General features: G+C 39.8%; 1 protein-coding gene across 1 annotated transcript in view; it reads left to right on the top strand.

Moving 5' to 3' along the window:
* The window catches only part of SGPP2 (sphingosine-1-phosphate phosphatase 2), a 78,548-nt gene that overhangs the window by 40,754 nt on the left and 15,307 nt on the right, over window positions 1-22,487 (top strand). The gene's annotated exons all lie outside the window — the stretch shown is intronic.

Below are 22,487 nucleotides of genomic sequence, written 5' to 3'. Positions count from 1 at the left end.
AAAACCAGGTCCTATCCAAGTACTGACCAGGTCTAGCCCTGTAGAATTCAAGAGATAATTCAAGGTCAGAATACTAGGTTGTATGGCTACCATTATTGCTTGTTTCTGACTTCTAAGTGATACACTCTGGCTTTGGCAATGGAAGGAAAAAGGAAACTTACTTTTAAAATATGGATTTTCACAGGTTTTTATTTTTAAACATTTTCATTATATTTAGTTGAAGACTATGAATACTAAGCATTATTATATATTCCATTTGGCAAATGCAACTGGATGGTTTGTTGTGAAGCCATACAGCCTTTGAACAATAAACAGCATTCATTGCACTATCCATGGCCTTTATAACCTGTCCTAGGTGTCCTTGTTCCTGTAGCATAGAGTAGCCTCGAGGAATGGGATATACAAGGGTTGTTACTTTTTTCCCCAACTGGACCAAAGAAAAAAAAATTCCCGGTTGTAGGGGAAAAAAAGCACAGGAATGTTTTATTAAATGAAATGCAGAATACACGTACTCATCTTAAGTGATCACTCTCCTTACAGTGTGTATGATAAAACCCGTTGTTTCATGTTCTGTGTGTGTATATAAATCTTCCCACTGTATTTTCCACTGAATGCATCCAATGAAGTGAGCTTTAGCTCACAAAAGCTTATGCTCAAATAAATTTGTTAGTCTCTAAGGTGCCACAAGTACTCCTTCACTTTGTCCACCTGTTTGTTCCACAAAAACAATGCATATGTTGCCAAAAGGAAACACTTTCAATTCTGTAAGTAAAACACAGACATGCTAATTGAGACTCCAGCCCTATTAACTAGTTAGGATTATCCGTCTTTTGTATCTGCTCTTGGATAATGGTACATTTTTACCTACTATCCCCATCAGAACTTGGCCTGTTATAAAGTTTTAACCAAACCATTCTGACTGTGCAGCAAACAGACTCGATTGGTGTTGAGCTGGCTGGACAGGAGTGCAGATCTTTTAAAAACTGACAGTTTCAAATCCCATTGTCTTGTCTTTCATGATTTTACTGTCAAAACTTCTCACTATTTTGATGCAACAATCTGTGGTGAAACCTCCTTCCCAAATACAGTCATGGGGCAGAAATTGGCATCTTCAATTCTGAATGCAATAGGAAATAGAAGGCCCTGAGAATTGTGTTCCATCATTTCATCTTCTCTTCTATGCCCAACCTATGCTTTTTACATTCAGAATCAGTCATTAGCTAAGAAATTGAAATGATCTGCAGCTTCTCTGAATCATTTTTCAGTTTTGCCCTGGGATGGTTCCAGGTCACAGTTAATTAGATTGTACATGATTTCCAATGGAGAGAGTGCAACAGTAGTGTTGTTGGCCCCTACAGTGTCAAGTTCTTGCAAAACCATCATCAGTTTCTTTTGTAAATGTAGTGCCTCTCTCTTGATGAAACCACACAGCTTGAATTTTACACAAGAGTGGAGCTGATCGACATTTTACCACTGAATATTATGTGATCAAAAACAGCATTCTTTACAAAAAGATTCTATTTTTTTATACAAGTCAAAATTTAAGAGATTTTCTTTTTTTCAACAAAATTGGAAAAACAATAAATTGGGCCTCAGGTGTGGTTTTTTTTTCTTTTCCTTCCCTTTTTCGGCGATGATAAAGGGAGAAGGAAAGAACACACACACATTTTTTGAAATTAAAAATTTTCAACAACAATTCTCATGAAAAGTTTTGAATAAATGAAAAATTGTCCCTTTTTGAGACCTGCAAAACAGTGACTGACATATTAGGATATGTGAGGGAATGTTCCAATTTTTTTGACCAGATTTAATCAAAGTCATCCTCGTTCACAGTGCAGTTTTCAGCATACAGTACTTATCATAGTTGAATGCCAGTGAGGGATAAAATCTTCTTGGCAGCTCCACCAATTGTTACTGAGTAGCCATATCAATTCTCCTCTTTCAGTCAGTCAGTTAACAATGAGGCTGATGGTGGTTGTGGGAAAAAATAAGAGTTATGCAATATGCTCTAGGACAGTAAGGTTTAGATACTGTGCTGAACACCCATCCATCTGAATAATCCATCATTCATTAGGAGGGTAAACCAATACATTGCACTGCTATAATACCACCCACCAGAGGATCTCAAAAGACTTGACAAACATTAATCACCAGAATCCTATCAGATACACAGGAGTTATCCCCATTTTAAAGAGCGAGGTAATTATTTGCTCAAAGTTACCTAGCAAGAGGCTGGAAGAGCTCTGAAAACAATCTAGGTGTCTTGACTCCTATCCTGAAGCTCTAAGCACCTGAAAATCCTTCTCTGATTCATCCAAATTCTCTTGAATCCACACAGTTTGGGCTGGAAATCTGAACAGCATTTGTCATGAGATTAAATTCCTGGCTGAAGCAGACATGTCAAACAAACCTGCTTAAACGTCTTTGAGTCTCGCAACAGGTTTGAATTCATAGAGGGAAAGTTTGGGAGAGTTATTTTATTTCAACTGATTTATCTAAACCGAATGCTGCATATTGATACATATTCAGAGACAGATCAAGAAACTACTTTGTTACACTTTTCCTCTCCTGCTTGTCATTCAATATGCTTAAGATTACATTTAAACAAAACAAAGGAAGATTAACAGTTATCCCAGTACTTTTTATTGTTGTGTTGTGTGTGCACCTGTGTGGGTGTATAATACATACACAATGCATATATATGTGTGTATGCGCATATTACATTAGCTTTCTGACCCTGTAGTATATTGACATCTACGTCAGTATACAGAATATGTGAGTAATGTGGACTTTGCCAGGGGAGTGTTTGAAGTTGCCTTTGTGTCACAGAGATAAGCTGGTATTTACTGAAGAGCTGGCATTTCAGGAACAAGCTGGCCTTCCTGATCAGTATACAGTATGTATTATGATGAGTAGAACTGGAGAAATGGAATCAGGTTTCAGAAGGGGCACAGTTCAGTGTGAGACTAGGGGGCTTGGGAATGCAGACTGGGACCAGACTTGCCAAAAATGAAAATCCTGCTTCATATTTATATAAACTGATAATTAAATAAAGACTATTAATGTCAAATTGGAACAAAAATATCCACAAAAATCACATTAAAAACAAACTTACTTATCTTTCATAGAATAAGAGGTTGTGATTGAGACTTCAAATCTGAATTCCTGATAAAATCTTTAGTTTAATAGATTTAATTTAATAGAAAAAAATGAATTTTCTTCTAAGGTCAGGATGCACCATTGTGATCGTTTAGTCTGGCCTCCTGCAAAACACAAGCCATAGAACCTCACCCAGAATTTCTGCATCAAGCCCATAAATTCTATTTGAACTTGAGCATACATCTCTTAGAAAGCTATCCAGTCTTGACTTAGAGTTCAAGTGATGAAAAACCCACTTTATCCCTAGGTAAATGTAGGAGGGGTTGGATTCAAAACCCTCATCTGAACATGCCTGAAAACAGGTGGTCTTGTGTTTTATATCTGATTTGGATGTGGGCCAAAACAATGTAGATATCATAAGATGAGTATTTCTTGCAAGATATTTCCGCAATTTGGGTCTCAAATAATGTTTAAATAGTTAATGAGATTTTAGAGATGTGACACTTGAGCCATTAGTCCTGGTTTGACTTCAAACCCAGATTCTGAACCCTCGGCCAAACCTAATCTCTACTGTATGTAGGTTCTTATACTGCCCTCATCACTAGTATCTGAGGACCTTCAAGCAGTGCATTAAGCAACATGACTAGCAATACAGATCAGTATACTAAACTCTTGTGCATAGGCTACATTTCAGAGGGGTGAGTGGGGGATGAAGAGGGGAATTAAGATTAATGTTCGTTTGTTGCAAGAATTTCATTCAGAATTGCCCTCTTTCAGACTGCTACTGTCTCCTATTACTCTCAGTGGGAGTGAAGACAATTCTTTGTGAAGTTCTCCTGTAGAATATTTGTGAGCACTCGTTGAAAAAGCTTTTTTCTGTCAGTCTTCATAACTAAAAGCAAAAAGTAACCATTAATCCTAAACATTTTTTTTTAAAAAGCACCTGTTGCACCAGAACTACAGAGGAATACAGGAGATGGGAAAGAGAGAGAGAGAGGGGAATCAGTGTGTGCATCGTGGAACATGGGGATAGGAAAATGTTGGGGTGCCAAAGAAAGTGGTAGAGGGGAGGAGGAAGGTAGAAAACAGAATTAAAGTTTGTGTGCCTTAATTGTGCATTTCCATACCTTAACTTGTTTGTGTTCCTTTTAGCTTTAACGTTAACTCTGAATTGCTTGGGTGTGTAAAGCTTGGGTTTGCAATAATTAAACTATCCCTGTAATGTTTTACCTTTAAGTTAGAGATAAGTATTCAATCTTACTTCTAGTTTTACATAGCTTTTATCTGGGGAATTTTGTACAAGTCTTGTGAAATTAGTAAAAAATATCCCACTATGACCTTGCCTACATTAAGAAGCTTTCTCAATTCAATTCTTGAACAATTGAGTGAGCTAACATGATTATAACCATAACAGCCTGATTAGTGCAGATGAAATCAAGTTGTATGCTTAAGTTAGTGAGGCTGTGCTGATTTATGCTATCAGAGGACATGGTCCCTGGTTTGTGGGTGTGGTATTGTGGGTGGGTAGGAGAAGATCCCCTCTCTCAATTAATGAGACAGTTTGCATGACATGTTGCCTTGCAGTGGAACAGTAGTTGAAAGCTCTTGGTATTTACAAGACTTGTAAATTGATGTGTTTTGACCTTAAGGGTAAATATTTATTAACAAACTGGACTTTACCTGTATTCGTGGTTCCAATTGACATTACTGCTGTTGGATTCTTGGGCACCACTTTGAAAACTTATTTATTGATCAATTGTGATTTCATTGTGATATGTTTTGGCTTGGAAGGATTAGCATTTTGGTCAGTAAATGTCAATTTCACCATACACAGACAAAAATATATATTTCCATTGATGATGATTTACAGATAGGGCAAGAAAAATGCTGCTTGAGAACTTAGTTGGATTTAAGGATGTTTACTTTGTATATTTGGACATGTGATGCTGACATTTGTGTTTGAACAGTTAAAGTTTAAACTTTTTGAATCTCACCATCTACTATCATTAAATAATTTTCACTCACACACACACACACACACACACACACACACACACCATTAATTTCCCACAACTGTGAAAAAGGTACAAATCAGAAAAAACGCTTAAACACATAATTTTGTACAACTGAGTGTAAAATTGATGCAAATCACTTTTTAAAAAAAAAACCTCTAAAAGAAACCAGAATTATCTGGCAAAATTATAAAATTATAATTGAATTCTGCCAAGCCAACACATTTTATTGCATATTAATGTGTCCTCAGCATTCCAGGGGAGACTCTTTCACAAGCAGATAAATGCAACTGCGTTTGCTACTGATAAACACTTCCACTCAACACTGTGGGCCCAATTTTCAAATGTAGCTCCCCAGACATGACATCCAAAGCCTGTATTTAGATGTGTAAAACTGTGCTTCACACCATATGTAAATAGTCATTTGCATACTTAAGTGCAGTATTGAGCATCCAGCTCTGATATTTGGGCATCCACCTTGGTGCCCATATTTGAAATTTGAGCTCCCCAAAGAAGTGAAGAGTCTAAGAAAAATAAAGTAATACCAAACTTGGGTTACCTTCTAAATTTCCATAGTACTTGGGGACCAAAATAAGTGATCCATAGATGGAAGTAGTATTATCTTCAAAGTAATACAAAGCCGGGGGTTGGAAATGATTCTGCAAGTGCTGGGAATTACTATCTGCTCGCAGTAGAAAGTGCAACAAAAGTTCCCACACTTAAAGCAAATAATGCTTTATCTGTCTTCGTGCAACGGGTGCCTGATGTTGCATTTCCAGCATGTTAAGGTGCAGCAAGCTGTTTGCTAGAGATTCAGACCTTGGTGAACAGGCTCCTGCTATGTTTTTCTTTAAGAAAGAAAAAAGAGTTTCTTGGAACAAAGTCACTGTTTCACCAGAGCTGCAAACTGCTGGAGTTTTTCAGTTTGAGGGAGAGATCAGATAATATACAAAACCTGTGTCACAATAATTTACATAGCCTTTCTCCTGAAGTTGAGCTTGATTCATTGTTGAGTGTAACTCCACTGAATCCTGTCCAAATACACCAAGGATGAATGAAGCACATCACTTTTTGCCACTGAATTTTAAAGACTTTGTAAGACCCCAGTTTGTTCTCAAGAGGACCCAAGGAAAGACCAATCTAATAATCTATAGAGTAAGACTTTTGTTTGTTCTCTTCCCTATTTCTGAATTTTCCCTCTAGTTTATTTCTAGGTCTGTGAGCTGGAAGAATTTGAAGTTTTCAAAAGTGTGGGAAGTGGCTTTGTGGCAATCCAGGGAATTTTCAAAGCTGGTATTGGTCATGCCCAAGTCTAAGAACCCAGTGGCTTGAGCACTGGGGGCAGGGTGGAGGTGTGGTCTGAGAAATGGGTGCCCAAATTTCAGGAAATTCCAAGGTTGCTCATGGGATGTTCCAGGTACTCCTCCTCCCCATTCTTTCTGACATCATCTGTTTGGCAGTGTCTGAAAATAGCCTGCTTTTTTAAAATGCACACTACACAGGGGTGTCTAGCCCTCATTATCGTATATAAGATGTATGAGTAATTTTGAAAATCCCATTGAACAGTATGTGCTCAGGCAACTTAACTGTGGTCAAGCGCTAGTTTGTAAGTCTTTTGGGAATCCAACTCTCACTTAGCCTCCTAAGTGACTCTCTGATCCTGCCAAAGCTTTTGAAAATGTTGACATCAGTGTGCAGAAACTCCCCCCTTATTTGCTTCATGTTCAGTCTCAGTCGTGTTCCAGCACAGCAAATGGCTGAAATCGTTTTATGCCAGGTCTACACTATGAGCTTGCGTGTGATTGTCTTGCTCATATATATGTATTCACCCTAGCTCTCATCGAGCCAGCAGGAGTATAAATAGCAGCATAGCCGCACTAGCACAGACAGTAGCAGTGGAGACATAATTTAGCTGGGCTGAGTACATACCCACTGGTTTCAGAGGGTATGTGCTCAGCACAGCTAAGCTGTGTCTCTGCTGCCACTGGCCATGCTCCTGTGGCTACAAGATGAGCACGAGCATGTGTACACAAGCAGGGGAGCTCACACCCATGGCTCATAGTGTAGACACAGCCTTAATGTCATTTAAACACGCACACCACCCTAACACTTTTCTATCCATTCTGATGCTGGAGAGACTGTTGTAGCATTGTGCAGACACCCAATTGTGCAGCAATGGGTGAGCTTGTACCATAGGGAGACCATGGTACATGGGGGACAATACTTGTACCTTGAGAACATATCATAAGAATGGCCATACTGGGTCAGACCAAAAGTCCATCCAGCCCAGTATCCTGTCTACCAACAGTGGCCAATGCCAGGTGCCCCAGAGGGAGTGAATCTAACAAGTAATGATCTAGTGATCTCTTTCCTGCCATCCATCTCCACCCTCTGACAAACAAGGGCTAGGGACACCATTCCTTACCCATCCTGGCTAATAGCCATTAATGGACTTAACCTCCATAAATTTATCCAGTTCTCTTTTAAACCATGTTACAGTCTTCACCTTCACAACCTCCTCAGGCAAGGAGTTCCACAGGTTGACCATGCGCTGAGTGAAGAACTTCCCTTTATTTGTTTTAAACTTGCTACCTATTAATTTCATTTGGTGGCCCCTAGTTCTTATATTATGGGAACAAGTAAATAACTTTTCCTTATTCACTTTCTCCACAGCACTCGTGATTTTAGAAACCTTTATCATATCCCCCCTTAGTCTCCTCTTTTCCAAGCTGAAAAGTCCTAGCCTCTTTAATCTCTCCTCATATGGGACCTGTTCCAAACCCCTAATCATTTTAGTTGCCCTTTTCTGAACCTTTTCTAATGCCAGTATATCTTTTTTGAGATGAGGGGACGCAGCATTCAAGATGTGGGCATACCATGGATTTATATAAGGTCAATAAGATATTCTCCATCTTATTCTCTGTCCCTTTTTTAATGATTCCTAACATCCCGTTTGCTTTTTTGACTGCCACTGCACACTGTGTGAACATCTTCAGAGAACTATCCACGATGACTCCAAGATCTTTCTCCTGATTAGTTGTAGCTAAATTAGCCCCCCATCATGGTGTATGTATAGTTGGGGTTATTTTTTCCAATGTGCATTACTTTACATTTATGCACATTAAATTTCATTTGCAAATGAAATCATATACCAGTGAGGTTGTGAAAAGCCCAGTGTCTGAGCACCCAGCTAAGCATGAGTAGATAGACAACTTGGGTATCTACTACTGTGAGTATTTTTCAAAAAGCAGCAGCATCCATATCCTCCTATGAAAATTCAGCTTGTCGTCTGAGTGTCTGATTTTGGGCATCCTCTACAGAAAGCACTTTTAAAAATTCTCCTGAAAAGTCTCCCTTGAACCAGACTATTCTTCTGCTTGCAAAGCACTTGAGTGAGTTCTCACTTTGGATCTATGCTGCCTAAAATTAACAAAACAGAAAAATAGGAACAGTCACAAGCTCTCGCTATACAGTAGCATGCCAGAGCCCTCTTTCCTCTTTTGATTTTTTCCTGATTCCAAGTAGACTCTACTTTGGATCTAGTTAAACATTAAATTTAGAATCCCAAGGGGATATGCTGCAACCAAAAATATTTGACCTTTTTAGAATCACTGTGAAACAATAAGGGGTGTTTCCCATTTTTGCCCTTCTCGACACACAAAATAAATTTTGGTACTTTGGAATTACCGCTATAATTTGAAAAATGGCTCTCTGTCTTGATGACTAGAAACCTGCACATGCACATTTCCATAGAACCTAGTCTCAGCTCTCTGTCTCTTTGATCAAACAAACTAAATCCACCTAGTTACAGGCCAGCCCTTCTCATCTTTGTTTAAATTTCTCATCTGAGTGGCTATGAAAAGAGGTGGGGTTTTTCTGTTTGTTTAAGAAAAGCTTGTTCAAATGAGGAATTTGTTTGAAATGCAGAGGTCCCAAAGACAAGGTAGCTTAATAACACTGCTGGATCAGACAGATCGGAAATCATATTAAAGACTAAAACTCCTTCAGAGTTTAAACAGATTTCAGTAGTTTCCTTGCATTTTTGTTTTGAATGGCTTGTGTGTGTCCTAAAGAAAACTAGCATATCCAAATCTAATGCAAATCTGAAACTTAGTTATTTTTAACACAAGACTTGTTAGTGTTTGACTGTATTTTTAAAAAACATTCTTCATTTTGAGTAAATTGTGTTAGAGAACATTGTCTGGATAAGTTACTCTTTCATATTCACAACTAAGATGTTCTTTCTTAAAGAAAGTGAAACAACTGAATGAGGCACAACTCAAAAGAACCAAATTTCCTTTAGAGGGTTATTTAGTAAGATATAGCTTCGGAATTGTACAAAGTACACCAGAAAGGTATCCTGCTTTTTTACTCTCTTCTCACAATGGCTTTTGTCCTGCTTTATTACATGTAGTAATAATTAGTATCACTTATTTAAGGCCAAAAGGGAGCACCAGATCATCTAGTTTGACCTTCTGTATATCAAGGTGGCCACCACCCCAGCTGCACAGTGCACACTGGTCTCATTTCAGTTGTTGGGTTTAAAGTATTACAGCCCACAGGCAGGGATGAAAGTATTTAAATGACTTACTGGTATGCATGGTTGCAGGGCAAGGTGCGGGGGGAGGGGTGTCTCTGGGGCAGGGCCTTGGGTGGAAGGGGCAGGGCTGGGGCCAAAATTCTCCAGCCAGCCCTTCAGCACTGTCCAGCCAGTGCCACCTGGGGCTTCGGCAGCAATTTAAAGGACCCAGGGCTCTGGCCGTTTATATTGCTGCCGGAGCCCGGGGCCCTTTTATATCGCCAGGCCCCGGGGCAGTTGCCCCTTTCTCCCCCTACCTCATCAGCGGCCCTGTCGCTACAGTTGGCACTTTCTTACTGGTTCATCGTACCAGACCAGACTGGCTTACTTTCATCTCTGCCCATACTAGGGTGACCAGACAGCAAATGTGAAAAATCGTGACGGGGTAATAGGAGCCTATATTAAAAAAAAGACCCAAAAATCGGGACTGTCCCTATAAAATCAGGACATCTGGTCACCCTAGCCCACAGGATCCTATTATGTGCTATAGGCAGATAATAGGAGGGACAACGGTGCATCAGTAGCGATATAGCAAAATAATCCCAGAAAGTGTCCCATACCCACATGCTGCAGAAGGGAAAAACCCCAACATTCCTGCCAATCTAAACTGAGGGAAAATTCCACATACAGCAATCAGTTAGGCCATGAGCAAGAACCAGCCAGCCAAGCATCTGAGGGAAAATGGGTTCGATTCTAAATGGGTTGGTTATTTTGTTTGTCATGGACCGATCTTGCACACATAATTTAGAAGTGCAATATTGCTAATGTGTATTTTTCTCTTATCTTCCAAAGTCTGTTCCCCACACACACCCTGAGGAAAGTCAAGGACAAAAAGTAATGGCTGCTTGTTTATGACATTATGGTGAAATCTTGGCCCTTTTGCAGACAATGTTAATGCTTTCATAATCTGTAGTGGGGTTAGGCTTTGACCCTAATGTACAGCTGGGAAATAGTTGTTCAGATCCTTCCCAAGACAGTACTTTCTCTTTGGGTGTAACAGCTAGAAGCATCTCCTTAGCAGAAGGGTTCTATTTTTGTCTTTCCTTCACACAGTCACAAAATAGCTTCTGCTTTTTCTGCTTTCTCAGCTAAGGAATAAAAAAGGTATTCAGAGTGGGTATTTTAAAAAAAATGTTTTTCTTTTAGATTGCTAAAAAGTACAATTTTTATATATAAACCGGTTATCTCACCTACTTTGGGTTTAGGTCTTCTGGTAAACCCAAGATTTAATGCAGCTGAACTATATCATTGGTCTAAGTTAGAATGTAAGTTTGAGTCAGGGATGGGGTCTTCTTCCAGCACACCTTCAACTCTATCTCCTCTCACTTACATTTGTGTAATCACTGAAGTCAGTGGAGCCACATCAGAATAAAACCAGTGTAAGTAAGAGAATCAGACCCTCAGTATTCAGCCTGTCTAGGAAGTTCTTAGGCAAGGGTCAAGATCTCTTGCTAGGAGCATTTGTATATAGTTAAATCTTAGCTTTGTTTAGAAAACCTTGGCACTTTTCTCTGAGCATTAACAAATTAACTCATTTTCAGTAATGTGAATTTCTGAGTTGTCCACTATATTCTCAAGTTGCCTAGTGTGTAAGCTGCTTTGGGGACAAGGACTTTTAATTACACCTGTGTACAGCACACAATACAGTGGGGGCACCAGGGCCTCTAGGTGCCAATATTGTCTCTATTGCAATATTTCCTATACTGCATATTTGGAATATATATAATCCCAGTTCATTGAAAATGCATCTTATTTAGGGAGCTAATTCTCCAAGCACCTTGAAGACGGAACAGCCCTGTCCAGCATGGAAGTAATCACATCTCCTTTATCTGCAGGAAAAATAGGGTGTCTGAATTAGATCTGGAGGGCCATAGAGGAACTCTTGTCTTATTCAAAGACTAAAGGGGGTCTACCTTTGCAATGCATCATTGGGTGTCCATTTAAGATTTCCAGCTCTACCACAAGGCCAAGTACTGAATGGACACTGCATCTGGGAGAGTATTCTGAGACAAAAATCTCCCATTTTATGAGCAGCCCACAGTTTGCAGCTTTAATTGCTCCTCTTAAAATTTAAAAAAAAATTTGTTGATGCTTTTATGAGGAAATATAGGGAATAAGACATTTACCAACCATGAGCTAATGTCAGACAAAAAATTTCAGTTTTTCTGAATGATACAACTGATCTGGTGTTGACACACCTTTACTGTCTAGTTGCAGGAAAATCTTGAGTAGGTGAGGTGGATCTCACTGTCAAATTTCAAGCCCTTGCTCCAAAATACAGAGGTGCTAGTGTTTCTTAATGAAAGAGCTGGGAGACTTTTTTAAAAAAAAAACCAAAACCCACATGCAACCACGGGCAAAAACATTTTGTCCTAAACTTAGTCTTAGAAAAAATTGAACCATTTTAGCTGAAACTTTTCAAACAAACAAAAACCAGAATACCTGAGGTAAACACCCTGCAAGGAAGACTTCAGCCCCAAATGGTTCAACAAAGTTATAAACAACTGAAAACAGGATTGTATAATGGACAGTGTCAGCTAGCCTTTTATATAGGCTTTGCTATCTGTGCTGCACATAATAAATGTGTACAGGAAGCAGATTATATATTGCACACCCTTGAGAGTGTTTGCTTAAACTATTACCTCTGATTCACAAATAAAGGAATCTAAGAAAGAATGTAGCTTAAAAAGATGGTTGCTTTTTTATCTTCTGTTCATCAGAAGCTGTAATGTTATGCCTAAAGCAGTTCACCCTTTCACAGAGGGATAGGGAAACTAGTGAAACACCGTGAGCAATAGTTGCACCGTTTGAACTGGTTAACTGCCCTGAAGCCTTTGGCTAGCTGTGGTAAAAAGATTCTTTGCAAAAAGGTCATGGAAAGGTTGCTGCTCTGCCTCTCTAGACGGTGACTACTATGTGTGATAAATAGCCCTCTTATGAAATAATCGTATTTCATAACTCCATGCTTATTACAAAGGTTAGGGTACTGGAAGAGTCAATGGTGCTTTCCCTTCTTTTCTACTTTGATTTTTTTCCCCAGGCCTTTTTATTTTAACTTGCATAATGAATAAGGGTGAGATGCAGAAATGTGGCTCCAGCAGTCCCAGCAGTTGTAGCAACTGCCAGGCACTCTATTTCTTTGTTGCAAATCGCTCATGCTAAAAGCAGGTAATAGGGCACGTGTTTAAAAAGAGCTAGAGGAAATGGCACCCCAGTACACAGTTGTCTGAGGCTGCTCCTTGTTTCAGTAATACTGTTGGTTTCTGATCATCCTTTAAAAAGGAGGTAAAGCTTTGGGAAACAAGGAAGAGGTGAGATGGGGAGAGAGGAATGAAGTAATAAGTAGGAGTTGTGTGTAAAATTGGTACAATCAATAAGGGGGAATAGTGAATTATAACTAACTTTGTGGAGGCGACTGTTGCACGCTGATGAAAATAATAAGCATTTCATTTAGAACTGATGTAAAAGAAAGTACTATTTTATCCGGTAGCCAATCTGTGGAAATCACTGTACTAGGAAACCCTCATGCCAAGTAGGGTTGCCAGCTTTCTACTCTCACAAAACTGAACACCCTTGCCCCATCCCCTGCCTCACCCCTCCTCTGCAGCCCTGCCCATGCCCCGCCTCTTCTCCAAGGACCTCCCCCCCACTCACTCCATCCCCCCCATGTTGTTTGCTCTCCCCATCATCACTTGCTCATTTTCACCGAGTTGTGGTGTTAGAGGGGGTGAGGGCTCTGGCTGGGGGTGTGGGCTCTGGGGTGGGGCTGAGAATGCCAGGGTTTATGCGGGCATCAAGGACAACATATCCACGAGGACACATTGCTTGTTTCTTTAGAGATCTGTAGGGGATAGACTGATGGAAAGGCGGATGATTGGGGATTTAGTGGATCTACTCCTAAGTGGATCCACCAGTAATTCCCTTTTTGAGGAGGTGGGCGGTAGCCAGTGCAGAGACTAATAGCTGTGTACCCACAAAACAGAACAGGTCGACAACCTTAGGCTTTCTCCTTAGGCCAACCCCTCCTCATTCTTGGGCTTGGCACAAGGAACCAGATATACCCCTGAAAGAATATACTCCCTTAGTCTCTTCACAATTTCAGGTCTCCCTCTCAATGAATCAAGCAGTTAAATGTATGGGTTACACTGTTCATCTACTCACTCAGGCTTTTGCCGGAGGAGGCTAGATAGGGTGATCTGTAAAGCAATGCATCCTAGATTTTTGTTTTAATCTCTGTACATGCACCTAGAGTCAGACATCCATTTTATAAATCTGAAAAATAAAGACTGCTTTCACAGGTTTTGTCTTTCTACCTTTCCTTCTCTTAACCAGCTTATTTGTAGCAAATATCACTTGCAAATAACACCATTGCTTACATTTTCACTCTCCAATGTGTTTGATGCTCTAATGTCACTTCTGTCCAGATACAACAGCCAGGTTAAAACAAAAGAAGCCTGATTGTTAATAGCAGTGTGTTAATCTAGGAAAGAAAGTGGATATGCAGGATTTCTGGTGCCGGTCTACACAAATGCTTTAGAAAGAAAGGCAAACCTACAGGTTCAAAGTCAGGCAGCCAGAGTAAGTAGAAGCCTCAAGGAAAAATTCACCAATGTTATTGACCCCACATATATTCTCTTGACTTTCATTAATGGATCAATAGTTCAGATAATAAGAACTCAAAATAGAAAGCTGAAAATAAATAAAGTATAATGGATGCATTCTGGCTTCTTTGTTAGACAGCAAAAGAATATTTCAGAGTATAAAAATAGAAAAGACTGATCAAAGTGCTCTGCCAAGTCTTCGGACATCTGAGGAACAATGGACCTTTCTAGCTCACATACTGAAGCTCTCACAGTAGATTTTCTTGGAGACCTAAATTAGAAGTAGGTTGCTGTTTTTATATCAGGATAATGACCTGCACAACAGAATGGTTAGGATTAGATGTAGTCACCCCAGAATTTGCAAATGTAACAACCAACTTCAGAAACCTGGCACTACTGTGCAAATATTGTAAAATGGGAAGTTACATATTCTCACAGAAGAAACTGCAGCAAAAATAGTGCCACTTATTATATTAAGGTACCAAGCCACTGTCTAGATGAATTATTTTCTCTATTGTATTCTCAGACTTTTTCTCTTCAATAGTTACTCAAGTGGGACTTTTGTGATGATTCTATGGAACCACCATAACAATATGAGGGATGAGAACTTAGACTCCCTATCTCTTCCCACACCATATATCGTGTGTGTGTGTGTGTATATGTATATACACACACACGCATGCACACTTTGTATATGTGTGTAGGTGTGTGTATATAATAATACCTAGCTCTTATATAGCTTCTTTTTAAAATTAGTAGCTCTCAAAAGCACTTCACGCTCATTGAGGTATTTAACAGATATCTTGTGCGTCGATACAATTTGCATGCATCCTGCAGAGGAAGAACAGTTAAAGGCAATGACTGATATGGTGACATATGAGAGAGAACTATTTAAAATGCAGGATCATTTAGTTGAGTATGAACTTAAGATGCATGAAAACCCTTTTTTGGTTATATAAAGCAGGATTGAAATGATATCAACACTGATATACATGCTGAAAACAAAAAAATCTACAAGTAAATATTGATGGAAAGACGTGCACTCATTATTGTCTTTATAAGAAGTGGTAAAACTATTCCCAGGTAAAAGGTCAAGCAGCCAGCTGCACAATGGAGAACTCAGGCACCCATGGATGGGAGGAACCCTCTGCCTTTCAAGCTACAGTTGCTACAGATGGAGATGCTACAGAGCTGCTCCTGCAAATTAAGGTGCTGCAATGGCTCTCTCAGCCACTACGTTTCCTCCATTAAAATATGGTACTGACCAGTGCTTCTGCATAGTAATGGATCCCTCAGCCTTCTCCAGGTCTCCTTTCTCGCAATGCACAAAGGGTCCATCCTATCTTCCCACACAATGTACCTACTCCACTAGATCAAGGTGGTGGTGGGGGGGTTATCTCAAGGCAGGATTTTCCCAAAAAATGCATTCAGTCTAGAAAATATGTTGGGTGTTATACAGAAATTCAAAATAAGTGCCTTTTTGAGTAACATACATATATAAAAACAGAGTTAAGCCTTGATAACCCACACTCAGCAATTCACAAGCAAATACAGTGATGTCTCCCATTTTAGCAGCAATGTAATAAAGGGAGTTCCAAGGCTTTATAATCTCTACAGAAGACAAAATACCATTTCTAGTGCACTGAGGCCCTGTGAATTAAAACAAGAGTTGTCAAAGTAAATAGTATATTATGGGTTACATTATCCGTGTTTGAACTGGGTTTGATTACTGAATTTTGAAAGATAGGGAGTATTTTGCAACAGACCTCACAGTTACGAGTTAGTACTAGCACTAGTCTTTTTTTTTTTTTTAAAGCAGCAATTCTTAAAACAGCAGAGCACCTTGTGAGTGCCAAGGTTTGTATGTGTGGAATGGCATTAATGGAAAGCCTAGAGCACTGCTAAATTCTAAGGGTAGGGAATTTCAAGAGTGCTTATCATTGTCCTACACTGCTTCCATTGAAGTGAATGGGAGTTTGATTGATTTCAAATGGGACAGAATTAGGCCAGTGTTTAAATCACCATCTGAAAAGCCTAACAGCATGGTTCTGCAGACGATTTCCTGGGGTCTCATTATATTACATAAAGGTTGAGTAGACCACTAGGTCACTCCATAGTTGGGAGATCCAACAAATGGTGGAGGAATGGGACATCCACAGATAAGAAAGTCCCCAGATATAGATGAGGAGAGTACCTTAATGTGACTACAACAAAGCAAATTTCAAATCCAGGCTGATTTACTCTTTGTATCACTATTTTAAAATGCAAATTGCTGTGGAGTTGCATTCTGTTCTTGACACTGGTTAGGTGGCTGCTTCAGATGAAGGGGTTGGGACTCCTGGAGGTGACGCATGACTTGCTATTACTATCCTTTTGTTGTTGCTGCTCATTGTCAAGCAGGCCCGCCAACAGAAATTCTGGGCCCCAGGGGAAGTTCTCAAGTATTCCTCTCACACAGGTTGGGTTCCCCTCACTGACCTTGCTGCAAACTCACACAAGAGAATGTAAAAAGAAAAGGAGTACTTGTGGCACCTTAGAGACTAACAAATTTATTAGAGCATAAGCTTTCGTGAGCTACAGCTCACTTCATCGGATGCATCCGATGCATCCTTTTCTTTTTGCGAATACAGACTAACACGGCTGCTACTCTGAAACAAGAGAATGTAGGTTTGGAGGCTGACCACCTTTGACATGAAGACAAACTCATGATGCAGATCTAGAAAAGTCAGCTGCAGTTAGTTGATTCTTAATGATTTTTATCATGTCCCTGTAGTAACACTGTAATTATGGTTGATGTAATAAAGGTGTTGACAAGAAACTAAACTTTATTTCCTGGTCTCAATCACCTGATGCATCAGGGTTATAAAAGGTGTCATACAACACAGGGCTGTCAACTGTCACTAATGACTAATGTTACAGTTGAGAAACTTCTCCATTCTGAAGTCTTGATTTCAGCTGCTTATAACTTACTTTAAAATTGCCTTTGGGGCTGAAATTTTACATACTTGTCTCAATGCAGAAGTAAACCATTTGATTAAATTAGTTCAGCTATTTGAATTTTCAGTGTGGAATGGAAGTGAAGGGGACAACTTTCACTTAAGTAATTTTTCATACTTCTTGCATGCAGTTCAAACAGCTTTCATTTTAAAAAAGTGCAGACCTAATACATGAATAGTCCTGAATCTGGAGGGGGTGTGTGTGTGTGTGTATGCACGCGAGCGAGCGCTAGTTTGAAGAAATTTGGCTTTGAAATAGCAGAGATGAATGTTCAGTAAGAACACTCTGAACATGCTTTAACTTCACGAAAATAAAATGATTGCAATGTAATGCTCAGTGTCTTCATACCTGCATTGCAGCTTGGAGAGAGAAGAGCACTCCTTTTCACAGAAGAACATGAAAAACTTTGACTTGGGGGTGCGGGGCGGGGGAGCGAGAAAACCACCCTCTTTCCTGTAACCCTCAGCAGGCCCCCTTCTCAGCAGTGTGTACAAATGCAGTGCTAATAGTATAAAACGCTATAATATTGCAGCTGTAGAAGGGCATTCTGTCAATTATGGGAGTCATAAGCTAAATCACAGGCTTCGGTGAAGATCTATGCCAGACCATTTGACTTTTCATCTACTGTGCTAAATACATCTCTAGTCACTATGTCCCTTGTTGAAAGCTAGAACTAGGGTATTGTTGTGATCCCTTCGGACTTGACTATGGAACAAGCTACCTCTAATACAGTAGTCCTGCAAGGTGTGCTAGACCATCTACTTTCTTTGGCTTCTAATTGCAACATATTCTTCTTCAACCGAGCTCTTTACTATTCTGTAACTCAGGGGTTCTCAAACTGAGGGTCGTGACCCCTCAGGGGGTTGTGAGGTTATTACACAGGAGGTCACAGCTGTCAGCCTCCACCCCCAAACCCTGCTTCACCTCCAGCATTTATAATAGCATTAAATATATTAAAAAAGTGTTTTGAAATATAAGGAGGTGGGGCACACTCAGAGGATTGCTGTGTGAAAGAGGTCACCAATACAAGAGTTTGAGAACCACTGCTGTAACTGATCTATTTGAGAGAAGGAGGGGTAGGAGTTTGAGGGGTATTATAATAGACTGGGGCCTTGTGCTACTCACTGTACAACATATAGTAAGAGTTGGCCCCGGCCTGAAAGAGTGTACAATTTAAACTCATACAGAAAAGATGTTATCCCCATTGTACAGATAAGGAACAGAGGCATGATGAGATTAAGTGATCTGGCTAAGGTCATGTTGGGAATCTGTGCCAGAAAGGAGACATGAACTCAGATCTCCTTAGTCTCAGTCCAGCACCTCCACTACAAGCTCATCCTTCCTCTCAAGTACATGACAAGCATTAATGAGGCTCCATGACACCCCTGTGAGGGAGGCAATTAAGGACACCACTGAGAAGTTGTACTGTGTGTGCCTTACTCTGTAAAGAAGAGGAAAAAAAGCCTGACTCTCACTCAACCTTCCCCCTCTGCCTCTGAATATGCACCTGGACCAACTCTTAGCTGCCTTAGTCCTTCCACTGTGATCTTGGACATGACTCCATCCTATCTTCTCACTTCCCAGATGCCTCAGAATTCCTTCTGCTCCTCATCCCTTCCTCCTGCCAACATCCAATCTCTATTGTTTCTATACTAACCTCAGCAGTCCCATTTTTCCTTAGGAATTTGCATCCCAACCTGGCTTGCAAATAATTCAGGCATGAAAGAGTTAAAAACACTATGCCATAAAAGCAAAACAGCTCCATACTGTGAGGTATCTTGCATTTAGATACACTTCCTTAAGTTTTCAAAACAACCTAAAGGGAATTAGCCATGCTCCTCCCACCACATTTCATGAATCACTCAACTTAAATCCCCATGCATTGCTTTGTAACTGTCTCCTCAAGTTAATTATGTCTTGCACAATCCATTATGTTTCTTGATTTTCTTACTTCAGTAATGGAAAAGAGGAGTCTTTAGGTTCAGACAAATTCCACATGCCAAGACAAACAAAATACATTTATTAATGTGCAAATTAAAGTGATTTATGCTGAAATTGCCTGTATGTTTTCCACCAGAACTGCAAAAAAAAAAAAAGCAATTGATCTGCATCACTCAGAAATTGAACGGAACAGAGTGCATCCTAGAAATAAACTTAGAAGCAAAGCAGTTAAAGCCAAAACCATAGTTCTCTAGCTACGTGTTCAACACTAGCCACACAGAAAAGAAGCAAAATTGAGCACCAAAGCAGGGAAATGATACTTCGCTTGGGCAAAGGTTTCTTTCTGTGCGGCTCTGGCTAATTCTTTTCCTGTATATTTGTATGACGACAAATTCTGTCTTCTCACTCAACTTTTCAAAGCCTGTTCCTTTTTCCTTTCTAAACTTTCAGGTGTGGGCCTGTAGGCAGATTTTCCACGAGAGATTGTTGGATGGAAAGTTTTGCAGGCATGTGGGGTCTGCTGGAATGAATTTTACTTACAGAAATTCTAAAGATTCTTGTGAGATCGGCAAAGTTTTGGCAAGATCAGGAACAGTAGGAATGTTTTATAGTCAGCCCCACCACATCCTAATTTTGTCTACACTCCTATGAAGACAACTGGAAGATATGTTGAAAATTCATAGGAAGGCCCTAAGAAAATATATAAAGAGCTTATTCTTATGATGTATACTTTCTAATTGTAAAACCAATCGTACATGTCTATCTTGCTGCATTCATCTATATTTGCTGGTCATTGCTGTAGAATATTTTTCAAATTTAACTGTCTCTTGGTCAAGTTCTTTTGCTGACGTATATCAGTGTAACCAAGAACAGAACCTGACCTACAGTTCTTACAAGAGCTGTCCTTGTGTGGAGTCGGAGATGCCTCTGGAAGTGTGAGCAAACGTGTTCTATTTAGAGTGAAAAAAAGGACAACAATTGTAGAGCCTCCACAGAAATGCCAATTCCCAGCCTTCTCTAGATGTGAACCAATCACAAAGGAATCTGTTTAACTTTCCTGTGACCTTGTAACCATAACCAGTCCCAGAATTACTTGGTCTATGGTCATGGCCATCTCTAGCTACGCTAAACTTGTTCCACAGCCATCACAGGTTCTGAGACATTTTGAAAACGAGTGATTCAAGTCAAGGATTGAAGATGAAGTGTCTAGATCTTTATCTTGGTACTACCACTCCCATGCCTCCAGGTTTCCCTTCTGCCCCATCTTGACTTACCCACATAACCCTCAACTTTCCTAAAGAAAGCTTGGATTACAGGAGACTTGCAGTATCTTTGCCCTCAATATAGCGTTGTCCTCATTACACTTTTCTAGGAAGTACAGGCACATTGACTTCTTGGGCACAAACCCAAAGGCTCAATGTGAGCCTTCCACTGCCTAATATATAGTGGTAGCAGCATGAGCTTTTAAATTTTAACATGACATGTTTTCTAGTCTACGCTGCCATTTAAAAAACATTAGCGATGAAACTTAATTACTTCCATTCATTATATTGCATTTGCATGGGACTTCCAACCTCTGCTTTCATGTCAACAATAATCCAATGGCTTGCCCTGCCTTATCTCTAGGCTAATGTCAAAAACAGTAGCTTCATAATAATAGTGAAATATATTTTCCGACCCATCAAAGATAATTTTTGCTTTTAGTTCTGAAATTTAATTGGCTTATGGAAATGCACCTCTGCTTGGAAATGGTACAGAATTTTAAACCACAGAAATCCACTAGGATTTTTTCTCCCTTTGACCCACAGTATGCTGTGAACAGTCTGGGACACTAGATTAAAACCCATTCCCAGAATGCTACTGAGAAATGGAAAAGATCAGTAGGTCCATATTGCTGGTGTTAAATTGGCCATATATACAAATTCATGAGACAACAAAGGGGTTAAATGATATAAAACCTCAAGGGAATCATTTTTCTAGGGTCTGTCCCCTCCAACAGAGATAGAGATATCTTTATTTCCCCGAAGTTCAGGGGATGTTTGGTTATGACATTTCGGTCACATAATAGTCTGGTTTCATCGCTACCTTGTATAGGTCAGATTTTGTTTTCAAAAGCAAATTGAGTGCAGGTTCCTGAGTCTCAAGACCTCTCCTTATAAGGAGAAATCACTTCTGAAATAGAAAATGAAATAAAAACAACCCTAGCACTATTATAAATATTTCATGACCAAGACCAGTTTTAAAAAATTATGCTTTTAAGAAGACTTCTCATCACGTAGTGCTAGAGGCAGAACAAAGAATCATCTTATACGGTAATTGAATAGTTTCCATGATGGACAGTCACAGCTGAATCTAATTTTTATGTAGAGAGTTTGTATTTTGTTTTATGAGACTTACTTTGCATATCTCTAGCTGCACCATCCTCATGGCAAAAGGCTAAAGAAAGTTTGTTTTCCATTCTTTAAAAATGCTGACACCCGGCAGCAGAGGACATACCAACATTCTAAGCAGACTTGTTTCAAAAGCAATGTTTTATATAGTAACCTCATAGGCAGAGGTGCAGAGAGCACAGGGCCTTCAGGTTTCCATCACTGTAATTGGGAAAGGGTGCTGCAGCACTACCTGATCCTTAATGAATAAAGAACTAACTTCAGCTGAGCTTCTCCCTCTTACACAGATGCTCAGGTGGCTTGAAGAGTGGCAGCTTATAATCCTGTTTTTGGGAAGAGCACATATTGCACCCAGGTCCATGGGCTGAGCGGAACCCCAAAGTTGGAGTCTATGTTTGTCTTCTGCTATGTTAACTTATTTTATTTTCTGATCACAAATACTATCCATCTGGGGAGATGGGGGACTTCACTGACAACAGCTATGTCTTTTCTTTTAGTCTCTCTACCTGCTTACAAGCAATAATTGCTTGAGAGGATAACTTTTTTCTTCCCTTTGATAAATAAAAATCTTTCAAACAACATCTGTGTTTCAGTGGTTAATAACATATTAATAGTTCCCTGACCTAACTCTTTCTGGTATTACAGTTACTTGGAATTGTCCAAGCAGTGCATGAAAGCAGTTTGTTACTCGGGAAGTCTGGCAGGAGGAGAAACTTTGAAAACATGGTGCTGCCTATCCTGCTGTCTCCACTGCGTCCACCCAAGGATGTCAAAACAGTATACCCACCAATACCTGTGGGTGCCTCAAATAGTGTTTTGGTGCCACGTTGTGGGGCTGGCAGAATTGAGAAATGCCAAACATCAGGGT

Source organism: Dermochelys coriacea, chromosome 9 (assembly GCF_009764565.3).
Source record: "Dermochelys coriacea isolate rDerCor1 chromosome 9, rDerCor1.pri.v4, whole genome shotgun sequence".
Taxonomy (NCBI): domain Eukaryota; kingdom Metazoa; phylum Chordata; order Testudines; family Dermochelyidae; genus Dermochelys; species Dermochelys coriacea.
This window is presented reverse-complemented; position numbering and strand designations above follow the sequence as displayed.